Below are 26,120 nucleotides of genomic sequence, written 5' to 3'. Positions count from 1 at the left end.
GCTCCAGACTATGACCGAGAATTCACGGTCCAGTGTGATGCCAGTGATCGAGGGCTAGGTGCTGTTCTCTGCCAGAGAGATGACGACGGTAATGAGCACCCCGTGCTCTACCTGAGCAGAAAACTGAGTTCTAGAGAGAGAGCTTATTGCGCGTCAGAGAAAGAGTGCGCTTGCATTGTATGGGCCATTCAAAAATTGCAGTGCTATCTTGGAGGGGCCAAATTCACCGTAGAGACGGACCATTGTCCCCTGGCTTGGCTGCAAACTGCGACATCGAAGAACAGTCGCCTTCTTAGGTGGAGCTTGATTTTACAGCAGTACAATTTTGAAATAAGATACAAAAAGGGGAAGTTAAATGGGAATGCGGACGCGCTTAGCCGCTCTTTCTAAGCGGTCCGAGATGTTCCTCACCATGTATCGAAATTGATAATCAGGTGTTTTTTTTTTTTTTTCGTGCGCTTGTATATGTGTGACTATGTAAAGCAGCACGTTTGGTTTTCTAGGAATACGTGGGTCCTGAACGTCTTGAGAGTGGGCTTCTCTCGAACAACAATGGCAGTTTTCTTTTGACCTGGTCTCTTCAGACGGGAGCCGAGTGCTTGTTTAGACATGTGGTTGAGTTTCAGACAGCTCGAGCAATTTGGCCTACAACAATCAAGACAACGCGACAAGCAACAGCGAGCTTCAAGCGTTCACGTGCAGGCCATTAAGTCGTCTCTTCATGCAGCAGCGGCGACTGCTGCCCTCCGTGACTCTTCTGGCGGGGGAGGAGGCTGTTACGACCGTGCATCCGCATTTGCGCGCTCTATTGTTCGCCTGTGGGCATGGAAAAGTTTTGTGAATACGTGGTGATGGTCCTATGGCTCTAAGTGAGCCTGTTTCCAGGAATCCTGTTTTGTAAGCCTGTTTTGCTTTGTGGACAACCTGCAAATGCCAAATTGACCCTGTCAAGAGAACGTCTGGAAAAACACAAAGAAACGTCCCCCTGCGGGAAATAGCAGGAAGTGCTTTCTTTTGTTCACCCTTCCAGTCGAGAAGGGCTATCCTCCAGTGATGAATGCCTCCTATCCAAAGGAGACGACAGAGTGACATGTCCGCTGACGTGCAGGACAAGAAAGGAGCATGACTCATACGGCCATTAAGTGATTTCCTGGGAATGCAGGAAAGATTTGCAATTGTCGAAAAGGGACAATGTTGGGAGCCCTATGCGGCGCCACGTGCACTCGGGTTTCTGAGAAGTAAAACCCCTTGACAGAACCAGCCTGTGGTTTCTTTGCTGAAGAATAGAAATGTACCTCCTCTCCTCGCCGTTCCCAAGCTTTTCCCGCCAACAAGTGATCACGCCCAACGAATGAATGCCGGACCAGTCAGTGCTTCAGACCATCAGTGCAGTGATGTGTTCGATTGGATGCCGATACCTGAGGGGCGTGCCCTGGATTTGGTTGGTCAGCATCTTCAGAGAGGGGCTGGACATAGGGGGTTTTTAAGGACGCTGCAGAGCACGAAATGTCGCTCTGGGCCCTGGGTAAACGGCTCATCCAGTCGCTTCTCGCTATGAACTCTTAACGCTTGCCATTTTGCTGATGTACCCTTCTTTTTCGTGTAAATAATCTTGTAAATAAGTTTCTCAAAGTGCCATTAAACCTGCTTGTACATATTTCACCAACTTCGAAGATTCAATCCTACTTCAACCCCGAGTCTCTGCACGCTACCAAGTGAAGGCCGGGTCGACGTAGCCCCAGCGTCACGACAGTATATACCGGGTGTCCCAGCTAACTTGAACCAAGAGTTACAAAATAATATATTTGAGGTAGGTCAGTGAAACCAGTTGCATACAACGTTTGCCAGGCTCCTTGCGAACCAGAGGCAATTTTTTGTTTTGTAATTACTTAATTAGCTTATTACGTTAATTTTTCTAACTTACTAAATATTCACCTTAGACCAAAAATGTGAATTGGAAAGTTGTAGAGCACCTTCAGAAACCCCCATTCAATTAATTGCTGTAAAGAAAGTCTCATGTGTATCTTTTTTTTTCTAGGCACAAAAGAAAGCCAGCGAAATACAAATAATACCACGTGACTAGCGCATTTCAGCGCCACGAGTGTGCTGCTCTCAGTCGTGTGTGTGTGTGTGGTGTGTGTGTGTAATGCATGTGGTGATGACCTCACCATAAACCATGCCTTATGTAGAACATTCGAAGCACCAAGTGATTTTCCACACTTTTACAATCGACGCATTCCTTTTCACCCTCCGCTAGATTTAGGGGAAAATACTCTCGTTGACTTTTCCTGTATTTTTGTATTGAAAAGAATGTCACAAATTATACCTACGAACAATGATAATCCATAAATACGCAAAATAGACATTTAACTTCGTGTTTGGCACATGCAGCCTCAGTAGCTTCCGCTCCATTAAAGGCAGCACGACTAATGCGATTAAGATGGCGCTGAAGAGAGGTGTTCCGCTTGCGGTTATTAACCTTTCGTCATGTTTTAATTCTGCAATTTACTGATTGCTCCTTTAGGTAGTCTTTACAGGTGTGCTACAAAAAAGTTTCATCGCTCTTAACGGGTTCCTGTTCGAATGTAGGATTTACAACTTGCAACTACGGTAAATTTTTACCATCTCTACAGGTGTAATGGCTTCACAACTGGGATTTAGGCGACATGCTTGAGGTCGAAGCTCGTCTTTCCGGAAAAGTCACGTCTGTTCTGTTATAAAATCGCCACGTGTGGAACTTCGCTCCGTTCAAATCATCTCCCTGCCACAACGTCATCCTATACAACATACGAAATCCCGGAAAGAGCAAAAAGTTGAACTTCAATATTGGCGACACGGGAAAGGGCTTTCAGAATTTATGAACTGGTTCTAAATATTGCGAGAAAGTTATCGAGTTTTGGTCCACCAACATGGCGCGTAGCGTAGAAGGTCATTAGAACTAACGCGTAACAATTTTGTATTCTTTGCGTATTGGCAGCAATAATAAGCTTGCATATTCGTAGATTGCAGAAACTGGAGTAGGTGAATTAGGTCGAGCAGTTATACCGACAGAGCACTGTCGCAAATGCCTCTTCTGCACCAACACCCACTTCAAAGCAGCGAAACGCTTGGCGAGTCCTTGCTGACTCTTTAGATGCTGGGGAGTTATGTTTACTGAAACTGAATTACTTTCCTTAATGTGGGCGCATCCACGGACTTGGCGCTGGTACGAGCAAGCTTGTGGAAATTAGGCACTTAGCGGCGGGTACAAAATGCGTGCGCTTTTGCGGTGATTCTGTCCTTGCGTAAAATGACGGCCTCCATGAATAAGCAATGCAGCATAGCGCGTGTGTCCGTCACCACAACGAAGGAAAAGGATACCCTCTATGTACAATGGAAAGAGGCAGTAGACGTGAAATGTGTGGGCGCGCCACAAACTCTTTCTACGTGTGTGCGATACTGAATCAGCCGCAACCTCCGGTAGTCATCATATTTTCTTACGTTAATCACTGCATTCAAGACATCGCCGTACTACAGCTGCCGCTGGACAGGTGATGAGCTCGAAATTCATCCGATACATTGAATTTATCTCTGAATTCGGGACGAAATGTCCAGTCGGCGACTTTTCACTTGGGATGCTTATCGACTGTCAACGTCTCCTGAAAGTCTTTACGGCTGTACTTCTCTGAGCTTGCATGCACTTGAAGCTATGGTTAACAAGTCGGTAGCTGTATTATTGTAACTAATACGCGATGGAACTAATGGTTAGTGCGGGGAATTTTTAAAGCATCAACTGCATTTAGCGCCCGCTGTCGGCGCGCCGTCGAAGAGGACGCGGCGCCGAACCGAAGTATAGAAGATGATGGATAAAATAAACAATCTTAGGTCATCCCTTGGTTTGTACTGAAAATTTATCCAAAAATTATGAGGGCACTAAAGAGCGCAGAAATTCGAAAGCATGCGCGTATATTCCTGCTGATGATCCTTAATCACGCGACACTTAGCACTTTGTCATGTGATTCCTGTGCGACGTCATCACTTTTGCAAGTAATCCAGAATCACGGGACGCTTCTTTATTACGGGACATGAGTAGGACGTCATCGCTTTTTCAAGCCGTCCTGAATCACGTGAGACTCCTTCGTCACGCGACTCCGGTGCGAAGTCATTGTTTTTTGCAAGTCACCCTTAATCCCGTGACACTTCTTATCATGATTGTGAAGTTACATTTAACTCTTATGACGTTAAATAAACCATTTTACACCTTATTTTTAGTGCCTCATGACTTATCGCACAACATGAGTAGTCCTTATACAACTACTTATAACATCGTAGGATTGAGTATCACGTTATATTACTGAGCATTTCAGTACTGACATGATATATGATTGATGAGGCGACATACACCGTCGAACGCTATCACTCGACCTTCTGATACCGTGACTTCCAGCGATGGCTCTTCAAGTTTGCCCCAACTCTGCCCCACCGCGGTAGCGCAGTAGCAAAGATGCCCGACTATTTTGCCGGAGTTCCCGTGTTAGAACCCGACAACCTCCACCAAGTTGTTACAGTGAAGGCCTTCGCGGAAAACGGAACCGTATCAGCAGTCAGTAGTCTCTGGCTCTACGCGCGCTCACCCCTCAACTTGTCTTACCACTACTCTAGGTAGTGGTTCCTCCATTTGAACAGGAGTGTTCAGTTTTCTGGTTATTTCACTTGAAAAGAGCTTTAGGTGTTATGCGAGAGCAGGAAATGTAATCGAAAACAAAAAAAAAAAAAAAAATTGCAGGGTCTCTTAGATGTCTCTTAAGAGGAGAACTGCGAAAGCCTACCCTTCTTTTCTTATCGTTTGCCTCATTCTCTTTGCCTCTTTCTATTAGTCTAGCTCTTCATCTTTTCCTCTTTCTCATTGCCTCTTACCACTTTCCTCTTATCGTTTGCCACTTCCTCTTTCGTTCTTTTTTTCCTGTTTCCGCCTTGCTATTCCGCCTTTTTACGTTTACCTTCACTGTTTGCCTGTTCTATTTCATTCTTATCTTGTCTATCATTGTATTATCTGTTTATCTTGTAGTACTACTACTAGAATGTATTTCAGACGCATGAATCATCCTCAAGATCAGGGGCGGGGATTCAAGTCGTTTGACATATTGGTCGTTTCGTAGTCATGCTGAGTCATGTCTAGTCACTTTAGACATTGTCACTCCACTGTAGCCATTGTAGTCATTTTCAATTGTTTACTGTCACTTGCGTTCATTTCAAGTCATCGTTTGACATATTGAAAAGTGGAAAGAGTGAAATATGAGCCGTAGTATAGAGATTCGGAGTAATTTTGACCACCTGATGATTTTTAACGTGCACTGACATCGCACAGCAACGGACACTTCTCCGCTTCGCCTCCATCGAAACGCAGCCGCCGGCGGTTGGTTTCGAATCCAGGTACTCGGGCACAGTAGCCGGGCACCTTAACCACTGCTCTACCGCGGCGGGCACTCAGAATGGAAAGCTAGTGTTTTCTGATGCTAAGTATAGGTGCATAAAAAAATCGAAACATAAAGTGAAAAAGGATTGTCCTCGTGTGTGAAACGCTATTGCTTCATACCTTTAACGGTGGAGTTCCTTGGCATTGCATCGAACGCAAACAGATGGTGTTGGGGTGAAAGACCTTTAATAACTCGAATGAGTGCATACAGGGAAGTATGATTAGATCAATCCTTAATGAGCTGATCCTCACAAGCACTAGGTGGTGTCCCCAGTGGTGTCGGCCGCTGCCTGGGTGCGCTCCACCAAAGCCTTTTGGACCTGTATGTCAGAGCAGCCAGACAGGTCCGCCTTCCAGTCCTCCCAGGTGGGGTTGAGGTTAGGGGGGATAGCAGGATTGGTAGTGGTGGTGACACATTTTGGGCAGGCCCACACCATGTGGTAGGTGTCCGAAGACTTATCCGCACAGTGCAGACAGCTGCCCGATAAAGAAGGGTCAAAGTGTTTGAGAGGTGCTGGCACAGCAAAGGATTAGTGTAAGGACGGAGCAGAAGTAATTCCTCCACCTTTTAAAAGGCCTTTACATGGGTGGGGATAAAGACCATGGTCAGATTGACAGTGCAGAAAAATATCTTTGAAAGAGTAGGCAGAAGTGTATTCTAGTTCCCGATTGTCGGGGTTGGAGGGGAATGCCTGGTGAGATAGCGCGCGGGCGGCGGCGTCGTCAGCTGCCTCATTTCTCTCAAGTCTCATGCGAGCACTAGCCCAAATAGTATTCCGGTGAGCTGGGCCCCCGTACGTACGCTGTTTTGGAGAAGGCGGTAGACTAGGTACGGTACCCAGCCTTGCTCGACGTTCCGACAGGCCCCTTGCGACTCAGAAATAGTTGTTTTGGAAGTGCGATGAGATGCAGCCAACGCAATGGCGACATCCTCCGCATGTGTTATGTCCTGGGCTTGAAAAGTAAGTCAGTTTACTGTTTTGAATTGGTGGACATCTGCGGCTGTATACCATCTCTCATGGTGGGGTCGAAGGCGTCCACGTAGAATACGCCGGGTTTCAATCAGTAGTGGCGAACCAGTGGTTTTGTCCGTGCCAGGCACCGGCCATTATGGTCCTCTCGAGTCATGTTCGCGGAACGAGGGCTCACGTGAAGGACGCGTCTCCACTGTGATGGAATGCATACGCGCTCTTCCATGAGAGTGGCATGTTGGATATGTAGTCGGGCAGAGAGGCGGAAACCCGACGATGTCTTCGAGAGGCGTGTATATTGGTGGGTCAAGTGGGCTTCCCGCAGCTCCCGAAACTTGTTCACCATGCCCAGCCCCAGGAGACGCTGATTGGTGGTGTTGACATGGAGGTCGAGAGCCCGGTTTATAATTTTGCGGATGATGACTTCGAGTGCATCCTTGTCTTTCTTCCGCAGGTGGAGGCACGGAGTCGGATAAAGAATTCGACTGATTACAAAGGCATGCGCTAGTCGAAAGGCGTCTTTGAATCGTAACCCCCCGCGCTTGTTAAAAAACTGGCGGACCATGCGGCCCACTAGGCCCCCACTTTACGAAATTTGGCCAACGTCGTTTCTAACCCTTTGTGTTGATGTATAAATTTGCCCCAGTACACGGACTTCCACACGTTCAGGGATTGGTCCTGTTTCAAGAGACATTGTAATTTTGGCATTGCACTTTGGTGATGGGTGTATGTGCAGAAATTCAGACTTCTGGGGAGAGCATTGGAGGTCGCAGCGGTGATCATAACGGTCCACTATGGTTGCCGCCTGCGGCAGATTGGCCTCAATGTCTCCGAGGGAGCCCTGCGTCGCGAACAGCGCGTTGGCGGAACGCGCAATCGGACACATCAAGTTTCAAGAGGCGGCGTCCGAGTTTACCTATGACATCGTTGCCCGGCAGGCTAAAAGAGAAAAAAAAAAGAAAAACAAATCTACGATTGATAAGGGATTGTTTGTGAATGCTTGCTATCGCGTCATACCCTTAACTTGTGTCCCCCTAATTTTCTTTCTCTCACCTTCCTCCCTTCCTGCACGGCGCAATTCAGGTATCCGTCCAGGAGTGGGACGAATAATCTTGTCTTTCTTTTCCTGTCGAAAAATTTATTCTTATCGAACGTAAATTTCAAATGGCCGAAATATTAAAAATTGTTTTGTTTTATACTATGTGTATCACCAATGTCACTTGTTCGTGGGGCCTCAATAAAGTTGTTCACCAGCCTCCTTCGGATACTTTTTTCTCACCTTACTTTAGCCAACTATCCGGTTTTTGTGTGTAGAATGTATTGCCTTCGTATGGGCGGGCTTCGTTTGTGTTCTCGAACTTTGGTAATGGTCTTTTTTAAGGGGCCGGTGTAGATAGGCGCCCTATAGCATTCCCAGTAACTTTTCCGGATTAAGTTGCCAATTTTAAATAAACAGTTACAGCCATTTTCTTATCTTTGCCGCGGCAAGCTGTGAATAGACCAGGCTATTTTTTTAATAACGTTGTTTTTTGCCTCAGGGCATAATGGAATATGTAACAATTAAAGGGGGTATTATATGAAAGAAAAAAGGTTAGCTGTTCTAATAAAGTTCAAGAGAGAGCGATGATAAGGCCCTCGAGTCCATGCAATGTATGAAGATGAGTTGTTCGGCGAAAGGCCCACTGCCGTCAGGTGCCGAATTCTCGTCGGCTTCAGAGCCGGGTCGTCGGGACGACGGCGACCTTGTTCCATTGCCTGGAAAGTTCGCCAGAGAGATGCATTTGATGAATTGGTATTAAACTGCTCACACCAAGTATACCACTGCCGTTGTGCTAGATCCCGTTCATACTTGCGAGCCTTAGCTGTAATATGGTTCACCCTTGTACGTGCCAGAGCTGATGTAGGGTCTCGTGAAGCTGCCAGCTCGGCTTGTCGGAGAGCAGCCCACAAGTTGATGTCAGGAACCGGTCGATCGACATTTGTCCATGTACTAGTTGTAGCCTTGTCTAACGCGCATTTTATGCGGTCAACAAGCAGTGGTGACGACTCCACAGGCAGATCTTGCAGAATAGTGCGGAAACTATCCCAGTTGACGACCGTGCATTTACGGCGTAACCGGCGGGCTCGTGATGGATGAACGCCAATGATGATTGGGTGATGGTCACTCCCCCAGCAATCAGGTTCAATGCGCCACGAGGGAATGCCAGGGCCAGACCACCACGTCAGATCAGGAGCATATATGTCAGTTCTGCTGTTGCAAACAGTCCGCGTTGCTGTGCCGGGATTGTTCAGAAAAGTAAATAACACATCCGCGAAGGCGTCCCGCACACTCCTACCACGAGGGCTCGAAGTAGGATACCCCCAATCTTGTATTTTGTATTTCTGAAAGTTTGAGTCAATCAGAAGCCTTTGCGCTGCATTGCGTTCCATATTTGACTGCTGATGTTCACTGGAGGCAGCTGTGATGATAATGTCTGAAGGTTCTCTGCGTAACCTGGAATCTGTTTTCACGTATGCCCAGTAGGACTCCAACCAACCGACTGCTTTAAGGAAGATTATGGAAATGAGCTACTTCGGATGGTTGGTGACCGCACGCATAGGCTCGACCAAGTGACCCGTTTCATCTCATGATCCTCCCCTGAGCTGAGCTACCTCGCACACACGCTTCGCCTCCGATACATGGAGGCCACGCGTTTCGCCAGCTCTTTCCATGTCTCTCTGATTCCGCGCCCACTGCCAGATTGCGCGAAACAGCGTCGAATCAGTGCCTGCTGACTTAATAAAGGGCACCATGTGCGAGCCGACAATACCGAGTGCGCATGCGAGCGCTCCGCAAACATCCGCACATTCTCGCCTACAGCTTGCCTCGTCTTCATGGTTGACAAAGCGCGCCTTGAACGTGTCGTGGCTTCCTATTGCAACCCGACAGCTTAAGGACATATAGCCGCCTTCTTACTTAAGCTGACAAGTTAAATGCGTGATCGCAGTTATTTCCGCTGTGATCTGATGGCTTCGAATTTTGTCGTCTCGTTGCAGTACGTCGATGGCTGATAACCTTAGATTAGGAACCTGCACTGGCGTTCCCACCTGAGAACAAGAAAAGGAAGGTAGAGAGAAGCGAGAGAAAGCACCCAGAAAAATTGATTTTTGATCAGAAATAAAGGCTTATTGTAAGTGGAGTCAAACGACGGACGCAATCACATTCCTCCCAAATTGCACAGAGGTGTAGTATCTGGGTAGATGTCAGAACTTCATCATGGCAGCACATACTATTCTCTTAAGAATGCGAATTTTCTTCTTTTTGTTGGCCTCAAACGGTTCTGCGTCTTTCCTTGCAAAAGGCATATTTTTTTAATTCTTGCTTTTTTTTTTTTTTTTTTTGCGAAAGCACTCATATCGTCAGAATCAGGCAACACTTTCCACGTGCCTGACTCCTGATTGGCCCGCCAGGTTGTGACGTTACAGTTCACGTGTCCTGGCGAGGGTAATTCAAACAGTTCTTTCGCGAGGTAATATCGGTCTAACCAGGTTAAACTCCGGATAGAACCTACCAGAATTGTATTTTACAAATACTTGTAGTGCTTTCACACTGAAAACAAAAAGGGCATCAGAGCAGAGCGGATTCGGACGTACAAATTTATCGCGGGAATCGAATATTAAAATATACTTATGTGTGCCAGGTAATCAAAAATACTCACACACTCAGGAAGCTCGCTTTGAGATCGATACATTTCTCTAACAGACAAAACTTTCAATAAAGCTCTCACGTGACGAACGCACATTGACATCTACATGGCGAACTAAATGACGAACATCCTTTCTCGTCTTCCAGTAACTCTGGACGCCCATTGCTAAAAACATATCAAATGGTATACCTTCATTACTTTCAACCATTGGGGTATCCTACAATGTCGCAAATATCACCGAAGTCTGTCTTTCCACGTGCAGACTGCAGCACTCTCTCACGCTGTGAATTGCATAGCGTAATCTCTATCAACTTCCATTTCTGCACAAAATATTCCGCACGAATTACTCGGTTTAATTGCGTTCAAATCAAAGCTTTGTTTTTAGAGGATGTAATAGGGCACCCCAGGTTTTCAATATATATTTTTTTCAGAGGTCTTGATGGCGTCGAGGGGAACGCTTATTAGGCAGCTCAGCAACCTGCGCACACGTGCTGCTGAAGCAGGATGTCGACGTGTAGTTCAAAACACTAGCGGTTATATCCGTTTTGTTACTGTCGTTCTACTCAGGGCACTTCCTGTAGCTAGCATCCACCTCACATGTTAATAGTATGTCGAGCTTTATAGCGCAAAGCCCATGACAAGAGAGGCGAGATACACACGCACAAGCGCTATTTTATTGGTGGAAGGCTACGCTTTATATAGGCCGAAAGGTCGGGAGATAAAAAAAAAAGACCATTCCAAACTTCACAAAGAAACACCGGTTGTAACTAAGCGAGGAAAGCAGAACACATAAGCGGGTGGGCGGGTGTATCACAAACATAGGCGATAATATAATCAGACCGCGCGCCGTAGAAAAATAAAGCTCTCCAGTATACATAAACATGATTACATTAGCATAATCGTAGCGGTTCAGCAGCTACAGAAACCCGTGGCTTTGAAGTAGAATGCTCCGAATCCTTGGCCCTTACAAGACAAAAGCATCTCGAGAGGGTATACCAGGTTTCTTCAAAAATCCACAAGGAGTTGCTGGACCATGAATTGATATCAGATTCACTTAACCATTTATTTGTTTTGGGCAGAGCGCATTTTTTGCAGTCTTCGTAGTAAACTCGATCGTTAGTTTGGCCGGACTTGGCGTCGCCCGGACGTTGCTGAGCTTAGTTCAAGTAGAACAGATTATTCTTTGGAGAAACGAACCATGAACCAGTTATCTGTCTGTAATTGAGCACGGTGCACGACAGCAATAATTAGAGCATCTTATTTACGGAACTGCCTAAACAGTCCTTTAGATTAGGTTCTCTGGATTGTTTAAAATGTTCTCTAAAGTGTTTGTCGGTTATCCCTAAACACGCAGTGACGTGGCACTGTCATCTTCAGAGGCACTAGAGCATGCTTTGCGTGAAGCCCCATACCAAACCTTCGTAAAAGCGCACCGTAAAATGAATATGCGTTGTACTATTACGTTTCGCAGACGCGTTATTAAACATTTTCGCAAGACAATTTAGTTCATAATTTAGTTCACAATTTAGTTCACAATTCACAATTTAGCTAGCGCTCGTCAGCAACATTAATTCACCGATCTACCCTGAGATCATGGCGCCTTCTTTCAACATCGGTGAAAGACAACAATATATCCTGGACAACTCTGCAAATTTACGGTCTCACTGCTACTATCTTCCTTACGAGAAACCTAAGATAAAGTAAAAAGACGTAAGACCAGAAGAAAGCGCGAGCGTGTCATAGACACTACCTATTTCTCTGGTGCGCAGAGTTATTTTTTTTCCTACATTCACATTCCCGGTTTGCTTAGTGCTTATGTGGGCATACGAGGGCAGAAGCGCTGTGCCCTTGAGATTAGCGACTTAATGCCGAGCACTCTCGGTATGAGCAGCGACCGAGTCCCGCTCCGCGCCGCGTTCCCACGGAAAGATTCCGGGGATAAATCCACAACTCGCTAAGCAACGAGCGTGCGCCAAGCAGCTACCGGCATAACGTATGATACGCAGGCGGTTTGGGAAACGGGTACGGCATCTCTGCGTCTTTCCCGGTTCCGCTCGATGTCTCCTGTGGCACGCACATTTATGTTCTCTCTGCGCGTTTGTATGTATCTCCCCAGTGCTGTTCCACTCGCACAAAAACGCATAAGGCTGTTACAGAAAGCAAGTCGGCAGAGACAGCGAAACGAGCGAACGAAGAATCAATGGTAGTTTGACTTTGCCGTGCCTGAACATCAAGCATTAGCTCTGATTCACTTAGCAATGTGGGAAGACGCATGGGTTGCATGATCGCGCCACATGGAATGCGCTCCAGATGGACTGTAGGCCACAAGTCGTTTCATCATCATCATCATCATCATCATCATCATCATCATCATCATCATCCTGACTATACCCACTGCAGGGCGAAGGCCTCTCCCATATTTCTCCACTTAACCGGGTTCTGTGCTAGCTGCATCCACTTGACCCCTGCGAACTTGTTATAACCTCATCAGCCCACCTAACTTTCTGCCGCCCACTGCTACGCTTTCTTTCCCTTGGAGTCCAGTTTGTTACCCTCAGCGACCATCGGTTATCCTCTCTTCACGTCGTTTGCTTGGAAGCTATTCTAGACATCGAAATTGTGCTTATAACAGAACTAGAATTGCAGCATAGTCATATGTCTATAGGTAACGTTTACGGAACGCAACGAAATTTTCGTCGTGCTGTCTTTTACTTCTTCAGTAGCTTCAGCCCCTAAATAGTACATTCAGGTGAAGGAACGCACCTACATAGTTGCTGTTTTGTACGCAGGGCTTTCGTTTAAGCATGGGTAAGAAGCACGATTCAGGAGCACGAAGGAAAGACACTCCCCGAAACCGAGTACTGAAGTGTAATGCTTATAGATGAAAGACAAGTAGGTTACAGAATAAACGGCTGCACGGAAACTGTTTTTTTTAAACCTTTTTCGCTAGTGGCCTAGAGATACAAAATGTCCCAAAAATTTGAGTGGTCAAAAAAATTTTCGTGCTTTTTTTTTTCTTTCTGAAATTTTGAAAAAAAAAGGAAAAGAACAATTTTTTTTTACGTATGACGACAGTTTAATGTCAAATGTCACGAGCCATAACTTTTATAATGTAACAAGAACACGAGATTTCGCTGCATAAGAATCAATTTAAAAACTAAACTCTCATAGCCTGAGTCGCTTTGGGACATTAAACCCCACAAACCAAACCAAACCGATCTAATTTAGGTACATTGACCAGGTAATGCGAAAACGACTTCATGGGATGATTTCCTGTCCTGGGCATTTCACGCGCTGAGATATGCTTGGAAAGGCGAGTGACATCGGGAAACGCGCAGCTGCTGTTGCAGTACGAGTAATTACAGGTTGCAGGCCCTGGCCAACATGAAGAGATTCCACATGCCGGAAAGTAGCTGTATGGAGAATCCGCTTACACACGACTTTTAATGCGGGTTTTCGCAATAGTTATGTGCAGGTGTTACGTGTACGATGGAAAGTCAGAATGCAACAATAACAAGCACCAAAACATGATAAACCGCACCCAGGCAACCCAGACTACGAAGCTTCGCTGATGGTAGAGCTTATATTTTGCTTGGTTCATACTCTATAGTGATGGGCTCCGGAAATTTCGACCACATGGGGTTCTTAACGTACACTGACATCGCACAGTACTCGAGCGACTCCTCCATCGAAAGCCTGCTGCCACAACCTCGGGTTCAGCAGTCGAATGCCATAACCATGGAGACACTGCTTTCAAGTAGTCTTCTTTAGCGTGAAAACCTAATTTTATGGTCATTTTGTGTTCGAAAAATCGTAATCCACTATAGTTGGTGGCAATGAGAAGCCGAATTCTTTTCTTAATAACCGATTCTGCGAGGAATAAACAGTACGTAGGGCAACGCATTGCGTAATCACGGGTTACTGCCATTTACTAACAAGTCTCCAGTTGCCTCACGGAAATATTTCCTTATTCATTACTTGGGTGGCAGTTTGGGGTTGTTGGTAACACATGCCAACAAAAATAACGCAGGGGCAGAACAGGGACAAGCAAGGACACACGAGCTCTAACTTCGAACGGCTTATTATGGAACGCAAGGCGGCAAATTTACACGGCGTGGCAATGTATTGCGCAGGCGCAGGAGGACAAGCAATTTTCCATAGGTTCTCAGATAATTTAGTTCTTTTTGAGATAAACCAACCGACGGCTTCGCGATACACAAGTCACCTAAGCTATCTATGGCTTCAGCTTCGATTATTTCACGGGTAAGTTTGCTAGGGTTCTTGGTGATGAACCTGCATGCCCGATGGACGGGTGCACAACCTTCAGTTTTTGCAGTGTACAGTCGTGAGCAAAAGTGGTATACAACACTCAGCCGGTGGCAGAGCTCGAGAAAACTGCCTCCCAACTTTGTCTAGCAACAGCTAAGATCAAGATAATAGTGGCGATGCCCCATTTTATCCACATGCTTGTGCCGGCGTCGCTGTCTCTTACGCTGTAGCTAGATGGTATTTCGATGCAGTTTTCCCGAGCTCTGTCACTGGCTGAGTGTTGTATACCACTTTTGCTCACGACTGTACATCAAGAAAACCACCTCTTTTTTTCTTTGATATTGTAGCGATGTTCGCAAAGGCGTTCTTGCAGGCATCTTCTACTCTGACCGATATATTTTTATATTTCTTTCCGCATGTCAGTGGAATGCTGTACACAAATCTGAAATCCTTCTGAGGTAGATCTGTTCCCCTCTAGATGTCCCACATCCTCTATCAGCAAATAAGCAAAAAGTTGCTATTATTTCATACATACACGGCTTGTCCCATCGCTTGAAAAAGTTTGGACAACGGGCCATTGTAAAAGTAATTTTTTTTCAGCTCCTGAAAAGCTGCAGAAGCTCTGCAAGTTGACAAGACCTGGCCCTGCGAAAAGGAGTGGTTGTACTACGAAGCATGTAACAAAGTTCGTTGAATGTATGGAATCACTTGTGTGCAGCATTCCATTGACATGCGGAAAGAAATATATCGGTCAGAGTGGAAGGTGCCTGAACGAGCACCTTCGCGAACATCCCTACAATGAAGAAAGAGGCGGTTTTCTTGATGTGCATTGCAGAAAATGTGAAGTTTGTGTACCTGTCTATGAGGCATGCAGGTTCATCACCAAGAACCCTAGGAAACTTACCCGTGAAATAATCGAAGCTGGAGCCATAGATAGCTTAGATGACTTGTGCATCGCGAAACCGTCTGTTGGTTTATCTCAAAAAGAACTAAATGATCTGAAAAACTATCGAAAATTGTTTGTCCTCCTGCGCCTGCGCAATGCATTGCCACACCGTGTTGGATGTTAGCGCTTGTGTGTGTCCTTGCTTGTCCTTGTTCTGTCCCCGCGCTATTTACTACACCCTACCTCGTCATTGAATGCAACTTCCCTGCGCGCGCCCGCCGCCGATCGTGCCTGATTCCTTCCGCAGATGGCGGGCTGCCTATTCAGCGGTGGTAGTCTAGTTAGGAAAGCCGGAATGGCGAGCATGAGGGAGGGGGAGAGGATAGGACGACTTTATGCTAGGCAGCCGCGCAGTCGACGGGTTGGCCACGAATAAAGGTGCGGGCTCTGCATGCATGCTGCGCTCCCGAACAGCTGTCTCCCTCTTCTCGAGCTGACTCCCCTCCCCCCAACTTATTCATCTGAAAGGCCTCAGGAAGACTTCACTCTTTGGGAGAAGTAGCACCTCTTGAATGAAGGCTGTGACGGGCGCCTTCGCTCATGCGAGACCTGAGCTCTCGCGAATCTGCTCGCGAGTTTGAAAGCACCTGGTCTCCTATGGAATCGTCCAGCGTCAATATGCTTGCAGAACAGGGGGAGATGTACCTGGTCTAGGTAAGTTTTAATGCGTGTGAAAGCTAGTCAAAATGCATAGGATAAAAAGCTAGGCATGTTATTAGAGATGCGTTTATTAAAAGCAATGATTGCGAAACGGGGCTATAAGTAAAAAAAAACTTGCTGCACTGCAGTTGTACTGTGATGGACAAAAGCTGGCGAGATGGGGATCTATAATAAGAAAAAAAAAATTCTTTGCGGTCAGGCAAAATAAGTGAATGACGAGTGTGGCCACACCAGGAGAAATGTGAGCTCTATTCTCTGGGACCAAATACTACCTCACTGGCTGCCGGTGCAACGCAGAAATAATTCATTTTTTTACGAACTCGCAGCAGCTACGAAAGATTGTTGCATAAAAAGTCTGACGCAATTTTGAACCTATTTTCTTTTTTACGACTATTTACCTTTTCGTGCTGTCAGTACGTGATCTTTAATTTGCTAACTACGTCACACTGTTGTGCGGGATACCAGTTTTGTGCATATTGACACTCCCAGCAATGAAATAGTAGTCTTCGTGCGCAGAATTCGTCATTGTAGGCTTTGGCAGCAGGACCTTACCGTGTTCTTGGTAGTTTTTTTCTCTACTTACATTTATTTAACATAGACCTTATAGTCTTGATTCGGTGTTAATGTTTTCGTTTAACTAAGCATTGATTACGCGTCATCATATCGTCAATCTGGTTTTCTATTTTTATTAACGCGATGTCTGCGACGGAGAAATGATTCGTAATATACGGCACAGATGTGCATTTCAGCGTGGTTTCCTCTAATCAAAGCCTCGGTAAAGTTTAATTTAGACCAAAGAAGAAAAAAGCAGGTATAGAACCAAAGAAAACACATTAAAATTAGTGCCTTCACTTCATGAGACGAAATTTCGTTCCACGCTAAGATTACATCTTGCGAACGAACGAGCGTTGCGATGAACTGGGACTGAGATTTTCGCGCAAGTTTTACTTCGTCACTTCCCTTTGAAGAAATCGCGCAGCTCTCGGAGCACCTCTATAGACGAAAGGAACACCACCGGCTGTGCAACAGCACTGACTCGTAAAGCTCTCCGCAGACGTACGCGTAATTACCTTGATGACGTTTATTTCTTCTACCTCAGAATCAAGAGCTGCTAACAACAGCCTAACCTCACCCTCCCAGCGAAAGAAAAAAATAATGGAATAACATGTTCAGGAAGCGAACATCACGTTTTATTTCTGCATGCCAGCAGTAACAGCTGCCAGAGCAATAAAGGTACTCGTATAACGAAACAAAACAAATTTGGCGGACTAGCACCTTGAGATGTGCTGCAGATAATACGTTTAGAGTTTCCGACGACTTTGAGCAATGTTCAGTCAGTATCAGAAATAACTGTCATTTCTAGCACTGCGGAACAGACTTGCCGCGTGATACGCACATAAACTATTATTCTTAGTCACTGGATGGCAACCAACGTTTTAAACTCAGTCAACTTTCTTTTTTTCAGTGTTCCCTTCTCTGTATATTTTGGTTTCGCCGTGTACCATCATCCCGCCATGGTGGCGTAGTGGTTAGGGCGCTCGGCTACTGTGCCCAAGGATGCGGTATCGAATCCCGCTTTTCGATGGAGGTGAAAATCTAGGCGTTCGCGTGCTGTGCGATGTAAGCGCACGTTAAAGAACCCCAGGGGGTAGAGATTTCTAGAGCCCTCCACTACGGCGTCTCTCGTAGCCCAAGTAGCTTTGGGATGTTAAAACCCTATAAACAAAACAAAACGAAACCAACTCGTGTACCACCCCCCCTCCCCCCCCAAAAAAAAAAAGATAATAATAATAAAAAGGACACAGAAGCTTTGCCTTACTCCTTTAACACAGTCTTTCATATTGCACGACGTTTTTAGTTGCCTTCGTTTCTAAAAAAAAATGTATCTGTCTCACTCCTCGGTCAGTACCTACGCTTATAGTTAATGATATACAACTCGAGGTGCATATGTGGTGGTTAGAATCCCTATCGCGAACTAGCCTCCACCCTAACTAGAAAATGGATGTTAATAGGAGGCGAAATAGTATGACACCATCCTAAACGCTTAACAAAGAACAGCTGCGTCCTGATTTTGATACGGAATCACGTGTATTTAATCTCAACTCCACACGCCGCCGTCACCGCTCACTGTTCGAGCAAACTAGCCGTATACTCAGCCGAGTAAAATTGGCGGCGTTGGTTTTAAATTGGCTTCGGCTTTAAAAGGCGCCGTGTGTGCTTACGGAAGGGGACCCTTTCCTTGTTCCTATGCTGCACTCGGGATAGAGATGTGTAGAAAACACGCACTGGGGCCGAACGCTAGCCCTCAAACGAGTTTGCCCACCTGTACCAATGTGGACCCATGCTTTCCTTAAAATGTTCGCTTTAATGGCATCGAATGAAACTTGAAAATGCAAGCGCATACGCATGGTTTCTGGTCAGTGCTGTATATCGTGCAATGAAGCATTCGTCGTCCAGGGTGCGCTGGGAAAAAAATATTCCTTAAGCTTTGCTTTCGTTGCTTACCCTTTCGTCGCCGCTGCTAACCAAACGTTGCTGAGGTCGCGCGTTCGAACCTGGCCATTTCGTTCGTTGACGTCTCTGTTCGCTCCTAATATGCTCACGCCTTAGTGGCATTTGAAGTCAGACGGCATGAATGAGCACTGAACAAGGGTAGGGGGGGATAGCCTCAGTTCGCAGGTCGAGCCAATGTTTCTACAAGTGGTCAAAAAGTCCACTTGCTCGACCTGCGAACTGAGGCTTCACCCCTCTACCCTTGTTCAGTGCTCTTTCTTCTTCTTTACAGCTCTTTCATACCGTGTAAGCCATCCTCCTCTCGTTCGTGTTTACATGAATGCGACAGCTAGCGCATCGCATCGCATCGCAACCGGTTCCTAGCGCATCGCATTCATGTAAACAGGGGTAATGCGCCAGGAAAGCGCATCGCATTAATGCGCCAAGCAGGGCTAGATTCAGAGGGGTAAGTCGACTTACCCCTCTCAATCTCAATAGGCGACACCGCGTTCCGCCACCGCTAGAGATGATGCGCTACATGTAAACGCTGTCGCATCGCATTACCGTGAGGCGCTACTAAATGCGATGCGATACGATGCGCTACTGTCGCCTTCATGTAAACACGGCTATAGTTAATTTCAGTGCTGCAGCATGGCTCGGATAAGGTTTGCACCACTTCTAAAATGAGAAAAGCCTGTTGTAGACGCGTGACAGGCTTCGTGGTGTCGTTGGCACGTCTGTGCCATTGACTGCCAGTAAGGTAACTAAAACAAGCCTGTTGTAGACGCGTGACGGGCTTCGTGGTGTCGATGGCACGCCTGTGCCATTGACTGCATGCCGGTAAGGTAACTGAATAATCAAGTGTCTCAAACAGTTATGCCTTGCAAGGCTTCTGGAACAGGAAGCCTAGGTAAACTGAAACGGCCTTTTACCGCTTATTCTCGTCAACATATTTCTAAAAAAAAGTAAGGCGGGAAAGCCTATTTCCCCTGAGAATCTCGCCGAAAACTTTTTATGGCTGCCTGACCGCATTAGCAGTCTGGCCATCTCTATCTGTATTTTCGGGCTTGTGCGCTATATATGTTGTAGGGATCGAGGATTCGCTCTTTTCTTTAATGATCAAATGCTTTCGCCGAAATTGATTGGGTAAGCGTTCGCTTGTTTCCGAAAAAGAAATGCAACAAAAAAATCGGTGCTCTAGCTATTTCGGTAATGAGGCAGGGAAGAATCCAGTAGCGAAGTGGTCACTCCTTCTCAGTTTATCATTTTTTATTTTCTTCCATTCTGCCGCGCAACGTATATGTTGCTGGTTTTTCTGAAGTATCATTACCGGCTAATTGAATGGAGTCGATTTGCTCGAGAGGGATGATGGCGCTTGCGTTCAGTAAGTGCGGCCGATAATTTCCCCATACGCTTCCTAATCTTCGCTTTTTCTTTTCGATACGCTGTTAGTACATACGTTGTTAGTGTTGCTGCCAAATCAGCGCTTAACCCGGCCAGATAATTTGTCCTGCGCAGTTAGCAGTTTGTAAACCAATCGACTGATCGAGCACTGCTTGTTAGTCCGGTGACTTGGCTTATGCTCATCGATTTAGATAATGCCTAAATTAGAAGCTCTGGTTAAATAGATACGAGAGGCCGTTGTCCGGCAGGGAGAGCAATCAGGCTAGTGATGATGCTTATCAGGTCGCATGCGTCTCCTGGACATGCACTACGCTCACGCGAACCACATATTAAGAAAGTGCTTCGGCCTGCCCCGCACATGTAAACCAGGCTGCTAACGCTATACATCGTAGAGACTAAGCGACTGGCTTTCGACGTATGCTTCCAGAACATCCTCTTTTAAAGAGGGCATCTAATGAACCCTATGCACCTGCACCGGCCAAGTCTCGATCTGCGAGTCTCGGCAAACTGTCAAGTTTGGATAGGGAAAAAAAAAAAAAAAAAAAGACAGTGGATCAATGACACATCGTGACATTGTGAGATGGGCGTCTATATTTACACATGCACTTGTCCGGTCCCGCAAAAAGGGATGGAGCCATCAATAACGGGATATCTACGGCTGCGTGCTCGTCACCCCACTTGACGCTGTTTGGCTTTCCTTCTCTCCAACAGCTTCGCGTTACAGGGTTCGCTTTCCTTTTCGAAGTCAATCCTCGGGGCTTCTGGTTTCCCTGTAGACTTCCTCTGCCAGGTGCCAGGCACGTTTGATGTTTTTGCGGCCGCGACAATCGGCACGTTTGCTTTCAGCTGCGCAGCGCAGCCTGAAGGATGATCACGGAGAGAATCTGTAAAAAGGGAAGGGTTGAAGGAGGCCTCTCCTAGATTTTAGAAAAGCCACCACCCTCAGTAAATTGGCCCAGGAAAGTGGCAATGAAATAATGTCAAGAATAAATTAGACCACGCTTTTAAATGTAGAAAGGTATTTTGTGAAAAGTGCTTGACTTTCGTTTCATTCATCTGCAAGATCTCCTGGCCAAAAGCTGCCCTAGGCACACCTTTCTCTCCGAAAGCTAAAAAAAAAAAAAAAAAAGACGCTGTCATACTTAGATATATCTATTCCTTAATTTTAATGTGCACCCCATTCTCTCGTTCCTCAAAACACAAAACTAAGCAATTGATGGAAAAGCCTAAGCGACGTTTATTTCTTCATATGTTCCAAGGTTCTTCTCTATTGCACAGTTGTGTCGTCGCGAGCATTTATCGACATTGAATGGAGAAGTTCCTACAGGAACCGTAAGCGACGTTTATTTCTGTTGGCGCTTTAGTGCTCTTCAATATAAAACTTTTTTTTTTTTTCCGCTGCCCACTCGATGCACCGCATCATCCTGCAAAATAGCCAGCGTCATTAAGGTGGGGTGAGCCATTAAAAAGTGAGTTTCGGAAATTGTCTGCCGAGTTATTTAACAATAATGTGACTGAAATTAGCTGGTAAGCTTCTAAATTAATGAATCTTGCATTAGATTTCAAATCTGTTTAAATTTTGCTTAGTATTGTTTACATTTCTTATTTACACATAAACATATTCTTCTAAAAACCTACAACATACAGAGTCCTGAAATCTTTTGAGCGTATAAACTGTGTTTACACAAATCTTACTAAAATAATCCGCAGTAACCAAAAACTAGGTTGTTTGCTTTTCCTCCTCAGCGCAGCAAAAGTGCCTCGCTCTACTCGCTTTATATTAGTCATAAGAATACGAGTTGAAAGCATATTTATTGCAGTTGTGCTCATGTGAGATTCATTGACTGACATTTGCCGAAAAATTGGTTCTCTTACACCATATATACTTTGAGATATATACATAAATATTAAAAATCTTGTTTTAAGAATAAATGCGGATAAAGGCTTAGAAAACTGTCTCGCCTGTCCGCTAGGCGTCACCTCAAAAAGGATGAATTTCGAAGTTGATGGTACCTAGCTAGTTGTATATTTTCTTGACTTTGAAAAAAAAAAATTAATTATCTTTCAGCACGTTACCAAGTCTAAAAACTGTTTTTTATTGTCATTTTATTTTTACAATAAAATGAAGAATGGAGATAAGCTTCTGAATACTCACGCCTTTCCGTTTTATGTCATACAAAGAAACGATGCAAAAAAGTATTTTATCGCACCCCGGGTGCGTAAGAGTACTATATATTTTTAAAAGCTAAAGAAATGTTGTATTAGAAGGTTGCAAACTATACAATTTTTTTTTTATTTTACAAAGTGTCTTTCCACGCTACTTGACATATCCAAAGACGTTGAGACGTCTCTGAACCAGGGCAGTTAAGCGAGTGCCCATGGATACCTTGACTGGCTACGCTGTCTCCTTGTTCCCCGACTATGGGGTCAGTTGATTGGGGTGAAAGAAATTCGTTAAGAAATAATTCGCTGTTGAAAGCATGAACAAAGTTTTGCTATTCTTACATCCGGCGACTGTAAGATTGATGTCTTCGCAAAGAGGTATTGAAACCATATAGGTCAGTTTTCGGAGCGTTGTAGTCAGTGAGAATTGCACCGTCTTCTGTGAGGACAATGAGCGCTTCACATGAGACGAGACGCGACACAGGTCGTTGCGAAGTGCTGCGAAACAACCTGCTGATCGGTGCATAAGTTAGACTAACGCTGATCCTTTTCGCCCGTGACCTTTCTGACCCTCTTATGCCGGATCTTAGTTGCAGGAGACCTTCAGACGGCGAACAAAACGCGTTCGATCGGGAGGAATAATTCAAAGACCAAGTCCAGCTGCCAGATCGTTTTGTCCGGCGCATTCCACCTCTTTTGTTAACGCACTTCAGTTAACGGTGAATGGCGGATCTTAGTTGTGTACCCATCCAAATGTGTCTGCTGCCTGTGGAAGCAGGAGTCGGCCCCGAGACCCCGGTGCCCACGGCCTCGTGGTCCCAGAAGAAACGCACCTTCCTCAATAATAAAGGAGGCGCATACAGATGCCATCGTGTCCTGTCACATATATGGTATTCCATATTATGTCTCTGAAGTTATGCAGGCCTGTTTGGTTCCTTTTGTGAATGTCCTCGTCCATGCGCGATTTTGCTCGTTCTTGTTTGCAGGTTGGTTTGGTGTGTGCAGAACTCGTAACGTCGCCGGCATGCACGTACTCGGACTGTGTCACTTAGGTAGCCTATTCAAATGCCGGCTGTGCATTACCAGGTGCGCTTTTTCGATATCGTTTGGCTGTACGCACGTAGGCTTCTTTATCACGGGAACAAATATGATGAGCGCTTCATAACGTCTCCACGTGGGAAATGTAGCCACAGCGTAGTAAAGCGTTTTTCTATTCAGCGTCTTTTTCTTCAGTAAAGCGTTTCGTCGGTCTCTGAAGAGCAGAGTATTTACCCGAGTGCACGTGACCACGGCTTTCAGGCGAAATATGAAAATGCGAGTAACTAGATTCTCGCGTGAAGGACACATCCTGCGTGCCGTTGTGGGTAGAGGTGGATCAAGATACTAAAAAAAAATATCATTTAATCGAGAGAAGGCGACGGCAGTCTGTTCATAAGAGCCTACGTTGAAAACTTCCAAAAGCAATGCGACAGGGGTCAGAGAAAGACAAGTGACTTGGGGCAGCACTGTTGAAGTTTTCGAAAAGGTGCCAACTAACTGAAATTTTAGTTTTAGTACAAGAAATGTATACGTGCTGTAGTGCGCGAAGGCGAAGAAATGGGGTGATACTATTTTGTTGTAATACGCTTATAAACTATCTATGATGATCATTGCACTGAAATAATTATTAAGACATCGAGGTAGACTTCTAGGCCAAAACCAAAATCACAATATCAGAGAACAGTAAAGTGGAAGGTGATTTTGAGCCACTAATAGCAGTCGCAAATTAAAGAACGCATCGTTTCACTTGCTCACGAGTTGTGGGCCCCGTCGTTGTCCGTGGCGCCTTCGTTGGGACACCTTCGTTGTCCGTGAATTTTCTGCACCACACTGGTGCGACAGAAAAGGCCTGTTGTTGACCTTCCGTGCATGTGCTCCTTTATGTATGGCGCGCTCCAAACGCGCACACACACGCTTCAACAGACGTGCAGCGTGCAAAAGCCACGGGCCAAAAAGGTCTGGAGAGCGACACGTTGTAGCTCTCGCTCGAGATGTCGGATAAAAATCCAGGCATCCCAGTGACCGGGAGGGCACCTTCCTCCTCGGCAGACGCGCAATGGCTGTACGTACGCGTGAGCGTGTCTGTGTGCTTTGTTGTTCTTCCCATCTCTGTTTGTTCGTTCCCAGCTACAGCGCACGGGCGTTGTGATGATTTATTTTTCTAGCACGGAGCCCAGCCGAGAGCATTTCTTTCTTACGCTCGCTTGCTTCTCTCGTTTCGCTTCTACGTGCATGTATACAACCGAATAGACAACGGCGAGGATTTCGCGAGTTTTCGTTTCCCGAAAGAGTGAGCCTTGAACCAGAGGAGAGGGAGGCGGGGCTGTGGATGTAGCGAAAGATAAAATGAGAGAAAGAAAGGAAGTGTGATAGAGGAAAGAGAGAGAATGAAAGGGACCAGGCTGCATTCGTTGAGAGGAACGTCTCGTTTTTTTGCTTTTTTTATTCAATGCGCGCGACAGCTCCGTCTTTCCATTTTTCCCGTTGGCGACGACAACTACGACAGTGACGGCGAGGATGACGCTTCGGCGCGCTCGCACAGTCGCACTCGGCTCCAAGCGCTTCCAAAGCGCATCCAGGCGAGAGCCGTTTCTCTGCACTCCGTGGCGCGTCGCGACTCGCGAACGCTGTGCTTTGGCGTTCCTCAGCTGAGCCGCTTGAGCCTCGGCTGAGTCTCATCTTTTTTTTTTTTTTTTTGCAAGTCTCTTCCTTCCTTGTTTCTTTCTTTCGCTGCCCCCTAAGGCGTCTTCGCCACGCGCGCCAAGCGGAGAAAGAGGAGAGCATCTCCGTTCGCGTCCGTTCACGCGTGCGCCGTTTTTGCATCGCACGCCGCGGTGGACGCCGGAGCGTATGCAAATTAGGCGGCCCCCAACACTCGGAGCGCCTTGGCTGCTGCTGCTCTAGCTGCGAAGCGTCGCTCCCGTTCTGCTGACCGCGCGCGCCGCGTGAACAAGTCGCGGTAGCGGCGGCCTGGAGCTGACAAGCCTTTCTTCTTCCGCTGAGCTGTGCCTGTATCGAAGGAAACGGAAGCTGACGCCTAAACTAGCGCGCGCGGCTGTCGCAGCGGCCATCGCCTTGTTTTCCGCCGGCGGCGCCGCCGGCCATCGCCTCTCTCTCGAGGACGGACGGCACCCCCCACGCGCGTGTGGATAACTACTCTTCTCCTTTGCTGGGAGTGCGTGATACGGAGGCGACTTCTCCCGCCGCTCTTGATCTGCTCGGACAGCGGCTGTGGTAAGTGCACGCTGCGTTGTCGCCGCTAACCTACTGCAAGTTTGAGTGATCCGTGCAAGTGCACTTTGTTTGCACGTTTGCGAGTGAATTATTAGACTCTTTTCTGTTTGAATGACACAAGGATTAATTGTTTGTGCGTGTCACTTCCGAATTTTCTGAGGGTTTTTTGAAGTTGTTACTCTAGCATCAGTACTGTCCACGGATTAAAGCCGGAGCGCCAGAACCTTTTCGTATTGGCTACAGTTCACCGCTACTGAGTAAATTGCGTGCTATAGCCGGTGTTTGTTAACGCTCGCTGCGTCCCAATGTAGCGACATAGCTCCTGCAGGCGACCTCGAACAAATGGTATCCGGTATTGGTTTTTCATCTCGCCCCCTTCAGTTTGGATTCATTTTCACTCTCGGGAATGTCCGTGATTACACCAGCTTTGTCTCTGACCACGTGTCCACCGGATAAAACGTTTTAAAAAAATTGGAATCAAGTTTCATGCTCTTCTGCTGTTGCGGGTACCTGCAATTCGGGGCCCTTTTGACGGCATTGCTTGTGAGAATGAAATAAATTGTTATTGCTTTTTTTTTTTTTTTCGATTTCAAGAAGTGCTCTTAAAGCTGTATTTACTGAGGCACTCATTTTATGCCATTTCCTTTACCTCGTAAGTGTCACTGAAGCGTTTTTAATTCTTTACTTGCTGCGGGCCTTATAGCTAAGACCTGTAAAGCAAGAACCCACATGCACTCGTTAATTGCTCCCGACGCAGCTCCGCAGTGATTCAGGAGAGAACCAGGCGGCGGCGGAAAGAG

General features: G+C 46.2%; 1 protein-coding gene across 15 annotated transcripts in view; it reads left to right on the top strand.

Annotated features, from left to right (window-relative positions):
• LOC146191269 (glycoprotein 3-alpha-L-fucosyltransferase A-like) overlaps positions 1 to 26,120 on the top strand; it is a 124,447-nt gene that overhangs the window by 44,976 nt on the left and 53,351 nt on the right. For 3 of the 15 annotated variants that reach the window (XM_084601764.1, XM_084601763.1, XM_084601762.1), the window contains exon 1: positions 24,655 to 25,320. The exons of 11 other annotated variants lie outside the window; for them this stretch is intronic. The gene's annotated coding sequence lies outside the window, so the exon portion shown is untranslated. Of the gene's footprint in view, positions 1 to 24,654; positions 25,321 to 26,120 lie in introns of those variants that run through there. One more of the 15 variants, XM_084601765.1, reaches the window with a different exon arrangement.

The sequence above is a fragment of the Amblyomma maculatum genome, chromosome 4, assembly GCF_055883805.1.
Source record: "Amblyomma maculatum isolate TAMU_Amacu chromosome 4, ASM5588380v1, whole genome shotgun sequence".
Taxonomy (NCBI): domain Eukaryota; kingdom Metazoa; phylum Arthropoda; class Arachnida; order Ixodida; family Ixodidae; genus Amblyomma; species Amblyomma maculatum.
The sequence above is the reverse complement of the archived record's forward strand: the minus strand, read 5'-3'. Positions and strand labels throughout refer to the sequence as shown.